The sequence below is a fragment of the Mauremys reevesii genome, linkage group 6 (genome assembly GCF_016161935.1).
Source record: "Mauremys reevesii isolate NIE-2019 linkage group 6, ASM1616193v1, whole genome shotgun sequence".
NCBI lineage: Eukaryota > Metazoa > Chordata > Testudines > Geoemydidae > Mauremys > Mauremys reevesii.
Window position 1 is genome coordinate 125442403 of NC_052628.1, and position 11043 is coordinate 125453445.

The following is an 11043-nucleotide window of genomic DNA, read 5'->3' on the forward strand; positions in this document are numbered from 1 at the left end:
AAGCAACGTGGACACCTCACAGGTGTGTGAGTGTAGGGACAACAGGGAGGACGATATGGTGGATGATGAGGAGGAGGAGAATGGGAGGCAGGCGAGCAGTGGATCCATTCTCCCCAAGAGCCAGAAAAGATGTTTAACCCTGAAACCCTGTGGGTCATAGGACATCCCAGTGGCCAACCGTGATGCTGGGGAAGGCACCTCTGGTGAGTATACAGTGACAATCAAAGTCCAGTTAAACTTTAGCGGGCACACACATTGCATCTTTACTGTGAAGAAAAAGTGAGATGCTGTGGTTTTCTGCTTACAAGAGGCCGCTCCAGCTACGTAGAGGGTGGCTCCCAGAAAAGACTGTTTATGTTGACTGGGACAGTCCAGGATTCCTCCATGGAGATCTCTAGGAAACTTTCATGGAGGTACTCTGCAATCCTTTGCAGAAGGTTCCTGGGCAGGGCAGTCATATTTCTTCCACCATGGTAGGACACTTTCCCATGCAACTCCTGAATTAATTCTGCTGGCATAATTGCAATACACAGCATAGCAGCATAAGGACTGGGTCTATACCCAGACACTTGCAGCATCTCCTTCCTTTCTGTCTCTGTTACCCTCAGGAGACTGATATCACATAGGGTTGCCTAGGGGAAACGGGGGAAGTTCTCATTAAAAGTGTTCTTACATGAAAAAAAGGGCATGCAGACCCACCCTACCCCCTCACATTCTGGATCACCAAACCACGCGGTCACTAATGTGTCTTTACTGTGCTCGGCATGGGTCGGCAAGTAGTTTAAAGTGGCTGTTAGGGGATTGGGGCCCCACACGAGAGATTCTGCAATTTGGGAGTGAAAATGTCCCCTCCTCCCATTCGTAAACAGCTTCCCGTGGTACTACAGGGAAGGGCCATTGTTCAACTAGCTACCTCTGCTCCTGACATGAGCCTGCCAAAAACTTCATTAAAAGTTCAGTCACCCATGACCCGTGGGGGGGTCAGTCAAAAGGTTATTGTAGGAAGGTTGGCTGCTGGCCGGGCACCCAGTTCCGAAGGCAGCTCTGCCGCCAGCAGCCATGCAGCAGTAAGGATGGCGTGGTATGGTATTGCCACCCTTACTTCTGCGCTGCTGCCTGCAGAGCTGGGCAGCCGGAGAGTGGTGGTTGCTGGCCAGGGCCTGGCTCTGCAGGCAGCAGCGCAGAAGTAAAGGTGGCAATACCAGACCACGCCATCCTTACTGCTGCATCCACCACTCTCTGGCCACCCAGCTCTGAAGGCAGCGCAGAAGTAAGGGTGGCCATACTGTGACCCCCCTACAGTAACCTTGTGACTCCCCCGCCTCCTCTTTTTGGGTTAGGACCCGCAGTTTGGAAAACGCTGGTCTCCCTCGTGAAATCTGCATAGTATAGGGTAAAAGTACACAAAAGACCAGATTTCACAGTCCGTGACATGTTTTTCACAGCTGTGAATTTGGTAGGGCCCTAATTATATTGTACCTAATGGCTAAAGCATGGGCTGGGACTCAGGATCCCTGAGTGCTATTCCTGCCTCTGACACTGGCCTGCTGGGTGACAGTGAAAAAATCATTTCAACCACTCCATGCCTCAGTTTCCCCATCTGTAAAATAGGGATAATTCCCCATTTAATAACACTGACCTCTTCTGTAAAGTACTTTGAGATCTATGGATGAAAAGCACTTTAGTGTATAAGAGCTAGATATTATTATTGTTACATTGTATTCAACTTTTTTGCTATCCTGTCACATGGCCTGCATTGTGCAGGAGGTCAGACTAGATGATCATAGTGGTCCCTTCTGATCTTAAAGTCTATGATTCTATGGCAAACTCTTGTCTAATTTGCTGTCCACTCACACTCCTAAGTTTCTTGATGCTTTACTTTAACCAAGTTTCTCACCCCATTAAATGTATTAGACTGCATTTCTCTACTCCAAGACTCGTCTGTTTTAATTCTAATCTCATGAAGTCCCTTACTTTTTACATCTTTTGCATGAACGAGTCAAGTTTTCCAGTGAAAGACTTAAGAAGCTCAATCTCTTTGGTTTATACACGAGAAAGTGAAAAGGTGACTTGATTACAGTCTACACATACCTACGTGGGGAGAAGATTTCTGATGGTAGACAGTTTATTAATCTAGCAAAGACTGCAAGATCAAGTGACTGGAAGCTGAACCTAGATAAAGTCAAGTTAGAAATAAAGTGCAAATTTGTAACAGTGATGTAATTAACCATTGGAACAATTATCCAAGGATGTGGTAGATTCTTCCATCAGTTGAAGTCTTATAATCAAGAATCAACCAGAAGTTATGGGCTTAATGTAAGAATTACTTGGTGAAATTCTATGGCCTGTGTTATACATTAGGTTGGATGAGTGGCCCCTTATCTGTGATTCTATATCCACTGCATTCATCCATTTAGACACTCATTTCTCATTCATACCTTTCCATACATTAGAATGGACAGGGCCTGATTCTCATCCTACTAAGGCCCCTTTCCGCCATGCCAGCCACAGCCACTTTAAGGCCTATTTACATTGCCAGCATGATGATTGTAAAGGGACCTCCAAATAAACGAGAATCAGCACAACAATATCCAAATATAAATTCATCAATACAACCAAAACAACTGCCCATCCCTCAAATAATTACCTACCCACAATCATAAAGAGGAATTGGAAGTGAGATGTGCTTTACTGCAGCTTTTTCGTTCAGCGTTTGCAATGTCAAATCTAAGTTAGAAATGACAGCACTGTGTGATTGAATGGAACAAAGGTACAATTGGATAGGAGATGAGAATTGGTTTTGGTATAAAGGGATACCTCGGCTGTGTGCCCTCATATATTTGCCCAGCTCTCACCCTTTCCCCAGCTCTGTTTATCAAAACCCTTTCTGAAAGAATATAATCAGAGCTACATCTCCTTCATTGGGGCTGCGGCGCTGATTGCTTTGATCACTGTGAAGCGTGGCATCGTGCTAATGATCACTAAACCCCACCTTTGAAGTCGGCGGTGAACGTGCTGCTTTGCTGGGAGAGTAACAGAGAGAACTTAAATGCTTTTGTTTTCTTTCCGATTGTTGTCTGTCATGCGCAGAACAACAAGTGCAAGCCAGGGAAAGGAAGAATGGGCTCCCAGTGTCAGCTGTCAGAGAGTGAATCCTGGCACACAGCCTTGCGAGGAGGGCAGGGTAATGAATCTTGGCATTGACGCTATACTTATCCCCCCTTCTATCTGAATACTGGGCAAGTCCACACTGGAGCCAGATCTGCTGCTGGCATAACTGGGAGCAGTAGTTACTAGCGTGTTCCATGTCACGAAATGGCTTGTTCACAGAGCCGGTGCTCGCAGATGGCACTCAAGCCCCCAAAGCGGCATCCTGGGGTTTCACACAATCGCTAAAACTCACACCCTGAGAATGGCTTCCTCTGTGCAGCTTTTCCTAGTGGCCCCTTTGAAATTACCATTTACCTCAGCGGCAGGCCCAGCCCAGCATCTCCATGGATCATATTTGGTTTCTTGTGTTGTGAAAAGGATGCTGATCAAAGGTTCTGATGGACGTGGGATTCAGAGGGCAGTTACCTTATAAAAACCAAACACAGCCCTCTCATATGACAATAAAGAGAATGATGTTATCAGCTTCTTACATGGGACTATCAATCCTTTAAATAATTGTAATTTGCAGCGTCTCACTGTATAACATTATGTGCAGTAGTCCTGGCATGGCAGCCATGCTGTGCCTTTCTTTTTAAAAATCAGTTGTTACATATGTCATCACTAATTACGCTTGTACAAAACCATCCGGATGCAGGGCACCAGTATAGCTCCCCCCAGGTCTGTATGAATTTTCCCTGCATTAAGTATTTAACTTTTTGCTATGCTATTTTTAGACAGACACACTGGAAACCACAGGCATCTTAATCTATTTTAAGGACAGTAGGAGTCTTTTTTTTCCTGCAAAAGTCTAATTATGGCATAAAGTAACAGTAGTAACTTCAAGAAGGCGGCAGCACGGAAGATAGCATGTAGATATACACACAATGTGTGAGAGCATGTGTAAATTAACACGTAGACATACATATTACACGTGTGAGCATATGTATACATATATGTGTATATTAGAGCTGGTTGAAGTTTTTCAATTGAAATATTTGCCCGAAGAAATACCAGGTTTGTCAAAAATAAAAATTTTCAGCGGAAAATATTGATGCCCATGACACAGAAGGCAGTGTTTCCTAGTGGATAAAGCACTAGACTAGGTCTCAGAAGACCTGGGATCTAGTCCCAGCTCTGTTACTGGCCTGCTGGGTGACCTTGTCAAGTTGCTTCACCTCTTTGTGCCTCGGTTTCCCCATCTCTAAAAATAAAATACTCCCTTGGAGCTGTGCATGGAAAACCCTACATCAAAGCCAGCTATTACAATAAACTACGTTTTTCAAAAGGAAAATTCTAAACAAAGATTTTTGTTCAGACATTTTGAAAGATTGAGTTTAGAATCAACATTAGGACTTTTGAAAGATAAAAAGAAACATTTTGTGTCAGCTGAAAAAGTCAAAATTATTCATTTAGCCATTGCAGAAGCAAAACCGTTCTGATCTCTTTGCTGCAAACGTTGGCGATTTTGACTTTTTGTCTGGTTTGGGATGAAGACAAATGCCGAAATATCACAATTTCTCACAGGGCAGAAACTCTGTTTTCTGAAAAGCTCTGTACTGAAATACCATCAACAATGAAAAATATCCTTCTCAATAGAAAACCAGGGCAATTTAAAAATAGTAATTCTTTTCCAGTTTGTCTTGGAAAATACTTAACTGTTATCCAGCCAACCCCAGTCCTGATGAACTGGCTTGACCTGCGGTGCTGCCGGCCGGCTCTGATGCCTCCCACCGCGGGTGGCCAGGTAACTCTGGTGGCTCCATGTCCTGGATGGGTGGAGGGCTGTAGTTGGGGTGCGGGTAGCCCTGGGCTGGAGGAGGGATCTGGCAGGAAGCAGCCAGCCTAGCTAGGTGCCTTGCTCAGGCTGCTCTGCTCCCTGGCTGGGAAAGCGCTAGTCCCAGGACTCTGGCTATGGGGATTCGGGCTGCTGCACCTTATCTGGGAGAAGGCAGGAGGGGCTCTGGCTACTCATCCCTGCCTTGGGAGGAAGGGGGGAGGGGAGGGTGCTCTGTCTGTTTTTCCAAGTCTGAGGCCATGGGCAGGCCCTAGGCTACGTCCCTGTGGTGGGGCCCTCCCCGGAGCCAGGCCAGGTCTGCAGAAGGCAGAGGCCAGCAGCAGCCTGGGCAGGGTTCTCCACATAGGAATTGACCTGCACCACTCAGCGCAGGCCAGGCGCCAGCCTGGGGGTACTGCCCCCCAGCGCTCTCAGTGCAGCCCGGCCAGCCCCCCTCTCAGGCAGGGCATGGGGCAGGCTGGGCACTCAGCTATGAGTGAGACCACTCTCAGCCAATCAGATTGCAAGGTGGGACACTGTGCTCAGGAGATGAGGCCTCACTGTGGCTGCCAACCTCAGCCAACCAGCATTGTGATTTAGGTGAATTCTGATTGGGTGAGGAAACTGCCACTCAAAGGAAACCTGGTCACCAGCTAACTCCTGAGCACAGGCTGTCTCCCTTGCTGTCTGATTGGCTGAGAGCTCTGCCAGTCACACTCCAAGCAGGAATGCTGGGCTAGCAAGTCTGTATAAAAGCACCAGTCTCCCACTGCAGCAGGGAGATTGCGGTGCCAGGGCTCTGGCTCAGGGAACTGTTTTTCAGGTAAATAATTGATTACAAAGCATGTCTTATTTTTGAGCCTGGTTGCTTGTTTGGGAGTCAGGTGGTGACCTCTTTACTTGCCCTGCATTTCCCCCTTGATTAATTAAGGGATATTTTTCACAAGTGGGGTTTTGTCATCTTCTTATGGCACAAAAGTGAAATAAAGCCTCTGTAAAACGAGTGGTAAGTTGTCCTAAATGGCAAACACCTTTGGGAGGAGCTGCTGAAATGGAGATGGGGCTGTCATCCATTGTAGCAGCTGTCACCCCCTCCTCCCTTTACCACCCAGCTGGCTGCGGTCAGAGGTCTGTCGAGTCTTCCTTCGGGCACGGAAGTGCCGTGGCCTCTCTGCAATGTCTGCAGCGCTCTAGTCCAGCAGGGCGGCTGAGCTGATGTAGCATCACTGGGTGAATGATTCAGTGGGAGACGGATAGGGAGGAAAATGCAGGAGACAGGCAATTGGGTGTGGGGAGAATGGGAGCGGGACAACCACCTCTCCACCCTACGCAGGAAGGAGAATAGGATGGTTTGCTCTCCAGCCCTAGAGGAGAGGGTGAGGGCATCTTCTGGGGTTACTGTCAGCTCTTACAAGAGAGGAGCCAAACAGGCATGTTTCCGTCCATCAGCCCAGGCGGATGGTCAGACCCCACCCATAGGATTCACTTTCCTGATTTGTACAGTCCCTTTCTGAAATACGCTATGAATTGCTCTCTGAGGCCATGATGGGCTAAGCCGCTAGACCAGAGGTCGGCACTGCCTTTCAGAAGTGCTGTGCTGAGTCTTCATTTATTCACTCTAATTTAAGGGTTCGTGTGCCAGTCATGCATTTTAACGTTGTTAGAAGGTCTCTTTCTATAAGTCTATAATATATAACTAAACTATTGTTGTATGTAAAGTAAATAAGGTTTTTAAAATGTTTAAGAAGCTTCATTTAAAATTAAATTAAAATGCAGAGCCCCTGGACTGGTGGCCAGGACCTGGGCAGTGTGAGTGCCACTGAAAATCAGCTTGTGCGCTGCCTTTGGCACACGTGCCGTAGGTTTCCTACGCCTGCACTAGATGGTGCTTTTGCAGATGATATAAAAGCCCAGTAATGGAACAATGAACTTCCTCCTGTGCTAATGAGGTGTGAGAACCTGCAGCTTCCGGTGACCTCAGCAGGAGAGTCAGACCCTTTAGTTTAAGTGAAGGCCTCTCCTGCTCGCAGGGGATGCTCTGGAACGCTCTTGTGCCTGGCTGAGGATTCAGCCACGCACCAGGGAGCCTTGCCTTGCTCTGACAGCAGCTCGCCATTCCAGGCTCTTGGCAGAGTGAGTGGCTTGTGAATGACAAGCCACCATGTATCATGTCTCTGTCATGATTGTTGTGCAGGCTGCTTTTCTCTCCGTTCCTAATAAATCTTGTTGGCTGCCATGGGGCTGGCTTCAGATGCTCTTTGGGAACGTGCTGAGGATGGGTCAGAGGTGAAACTACCAGCTCAGAGTGGTGCTTTACAGCAGGCCTCCTGTGTGCAGATCTAGCCTCTAGGGCAGATGTGTGCAAGCAGAGGAAGCATACTGGTCCAACCTCTGCCTGCTCTGGGCAGAAATCTGGGCTCTTGCCTAGTATGTGAATGAGCGACAAGCCATTAGTGCTGGCAACGTGAGAGATTAGAAAAGAACAGTTACCAAGTCAACTGTGTAAAAGATGCCCCCACAATGTGCTAACTTACTCCATCTATTATGGAGGTGGTTAGACTGGATGATCAGAGAAGTTCCCTCCTGGGCTGACAATGGGAGTCTCCATGTACTTCAAAGCAGGGCCGGCTCCAGGCACCAGCAAAGGAAGCAGGTGCTTGGGGCGACCAATACAAAGGGGAAGCACCTCCGGGTCTTTGGCAGCGGGTCCCTCAGTCCCTCTCTTCCTCTTTGAGCTGCTGTCAAAGTGCCACCGAAGAGGAAGAGAGGGATTGAAGGAACCGCCACTGAATTGCCGCCGAAGAATGAAGTGGCACGATTATTGAGCTGCCGCCGATTGGCTTTTTTTTTTGGGGGGCTGCTTGAGGTGGCAGAAAAGATGAAGCTGACCCTGCTTCAAAGAGTTTCATCAATAGCTTCCTCTTTCAGGAAGTATCATATTAAAAATACACCATAAAAACACAGTAGCATTTCAGAGACTATACACACTCTTAGGCCATGTCTGCACTAGGAGCCCTTTCCAGCATAGCTGTACCGCCACAAATACAGTGTTGTCACTAACAATAGCTGCAGCTGAAGCTTTCACCAGCACAGCTATGTCGGTCAGGGAGTGCACCTAGTCCCACCCCCGACTCACGTAACTATGCTGGCAGATGTTTGTAGCGTAGACATGGCCTCAGTAAAATAATCCTTTGCCTTCCTTACGAGGTGTGAAAGTGCATTACAGATATTTGTGACTCATGACACAGCCCACCAGTGAGAGGTGCTCTTATTCCCATTGGACGAAGGGAACTGACACACAGAGAAACTAAGTGACTCGCAAAAGGTCACTAAGCAAATTCTGGGGAGAGCTGAGACAGAGTTCAGTCTCTTGCCTTCCATCCATAAGGCCATGCTTCCCCTACAAAATACAGGAAGCGCCACTAAATCTGTGCAATAAGATGCTGTATGGTCAATAAACAAGTAGCGCAAAATAAAGCAAATTGGAACAGCAAACTCTTCTGTAACAAAATATATTTGCAATTGCCCCTTCTGGTGCTGTGCAGTGTTAGGACCCTACTGTAAAACTAGAGCAGATCTACATTTTTCAACTGAAATTTTCCTGACAAAATAGAGGGTTTAATCACAGTCTAAACTTCATCAGGAAAATGCAAAACACTTTGTTTCTAATCAACACTTCGGGATTTTGAAATGTCAACATTTCTAAGCTGAACATTTTGATTCCAATTGACATTTTCTTTTAGACATTTCCAAAGTGAAAATCTTCTGGAACTTACTGATGTGCAAAAAGTTGATATTTTCACTTTTCATCCTGTTGCAGGATGAAGACAAAAGGTTGTAAGACTGGAATTTCCCAAGGGATGAACATTCAATTTTGTGAAGAAGCTCTAATAAAAATGGGTGTATGGACATACCTCCTGCACAAACATCCAGATATGATAAAGCCCGAGAGCACGTCCTCATTGCAGCAGACAGTGCATGCACACTTCTGCAGTCCCAAAACGAAGGAACTGAAGGGGCAAATGGGAATGCTTGCACCTCTAATGATCTGATTTCAACCCAGGACTCAATTGTAGGTGCAAACTGCAGGTGGAAAAGGGAGACTGCTGACTGTCTGAATGCCTTTGTCAATTTTTGATCAAAAATTTACATTCCTTCAGAACGCATTGATTTTTGACAAATCGGCATTTTCAGATGGAAAAATGTTTGAGGACATTTTCCCAACCAGCTCTAGATCATTCAGAGAGATCTCTGAAATCCTTACTGATGATGGGGCATGTTGTGATCCTGGTCAGCTCTACAGCTAGGCAAAGCAGAACATGGGGAGGGTCCTACCCAGGGAGGTTCATGACACCACAAAGTCTCATAACATCCGAGACCCATTCTCCAGTGTATGCTTCCTTTATGCTGCGGAGGGGGTAACATATTTAAAAGTAGACCATTATGCAGCCTCACATTCATTAAGCTTTGACCACTAATGGGTGCAGTCAGTGGGCTACCATGGTGGATTTCGAGGACTTATAAGAGAAATGGGATTTTCCCCCAAAGCTGCATCTAAACACAAACTATGCTTGACTGATGTTGACACAGAACATAAAAGATATTATAAACCCCTTTCTGTGAGCATCTAGGCAATGGTTCTGCATGGATTGATGTGTTGAAAACCAAGGAGCTTGTCATAATAGTTTGTAATACATTCAAGAATGATCAAGTACTGTAGCATCTGCTTTGAAGGTGTGTGTGTGCACGCGCGCACTCAGCCCACAATGGCTGTCTGGAGAGAGGTTTCCTATCATAGTTTCCAACATGACTGTGGAATAGGTAGAAGTCCATCCCAATAACACATCTATGGACCTGTTTAGTGACAGCTAATCAAAGACGATGAGGAGGGAGGAAACTCTTCTGTTTCCATGGAAACAGAAGCCATGGCTTTGAGGTGCAGCATGTTAATGCTGCCTCATCTCCACTGAAAAGATGTGAGGCCATAGTGATTCTTGCCTGGGGTGCTCGGTTTCCATGGAAACATGGAGACGTCACTGTGCAGTGTGTGATGTAGTCATCTCCATTGAAGGAGTTGAGAAGTCACATCAGTGGTCATGGTGGTGCAAATTTTCAGGACCAAATCTTGCATTTATTTAGGTATGCTAAAAGATGCATGTTGTGTAGCCGCCTGAAATGGAAGGGGGACCCACAAACATTTTGGGAGAAAGCAAATGCAGGCTGTATAGAAATCTCTAGCATGGGACAACAAAGACCTTACAGTGTCACGTGTTGAAGAGATATGGATTACCACTATGAATCTGAGCTCCTCTCTGCATGCAGTTCACATTCTGCATGCTGGGCTTGCAAAACTGTCTTATGATACATTAACCTTAGGAATATTTGCCTACTTTAAGAGGTTGTTATCCTGACATAGTTGGAACACTTTACCATACAGCTGAACTGTCCTAGTCTCTTATGATTAGGCTTGGAGGATTAGATTGGTCAGTAAAAGACAGTAAACATCCATTTCACTGTTCACAAACTGAAAAAAATATCCCCATTGTTAACAGAAATGTACAGATAGGCAAAGAAAGAAAAATGCTGCTAGAGAATTAAGAGTTTGACAGAAGGATATTTACTTTGTATATTTTGATATGTGATGTTGACATATCAAGCTTTAACTTCTTGCATATCATCCATTGTCATTAACAAATTATTGTCTGACCCCCCAACTTCCTGTAACTGAACATTGGGGGAAAAAGGATTAAAAATAGAAAAAATGCTTAAAAGTAAACACTAATTGAATTCTTCCAAGGCTACCTATGACACATGTAAGCCTATCAATCCCCATTCCTGATAGCACCACATTCCAATGACCACACTGCATCTATTACCATTACTGTCAGGTTGCCAAAGGTCCCATGTTTGGTTACTGCCAAGCCATATGGGAAAAGAGATGCATGCAGTCAGACCCATGTCATGTCATGACAGCAAAGGTTACAGGCACTGAGGCTGCACATGCTACAGTTGTCCTATCTGCCTTAGTCAGCCAAGGTGGGCAATGCTCCAAGACTGTCATTCTGCCCTCATCCCTGGGATTTTCATCAGTGCATAAGAAACACACAAAAACTGATGAA

General features: G+C 46.0%; 2 long non-coding RNA genes across 2 annotated transcripts; one reads left to right on the forward strand and one right to left on the reverse strand.

Moving 5' to 3' along the window:
* Window positions 1-238: 238 nt before the first annotated feature.
* LOC120408587 lies at window positions 239-5403 on the reverse strand. The gene is made up of 4 exons (XR_005600801.1): window positions 4807-5403; window positions 3466-3576; window positions 2092-2172; window positions 239-632 (listed from the first exon to the last, which is right to left on the reverse strand). It is a non-coding gene; the product is annotated as an uncharacterized LOC120408587 (long non-coding RNA).
* A 135-nt stretch (window positions 5404-5538) lies between these two features.
* LOC120408506 lies at window positions 5539-8867 on the forward strand. The gene is made up of 2 exons (XR_005600739.1): window positions 5539-5747; window positions 8745-8867. It is a non-coding gene; the product is annotated as an uncharacterized LOC120408506 (long non-coding RNA).
* Window positions 8868-11043: the final 2176 nt, after the last annotated feature.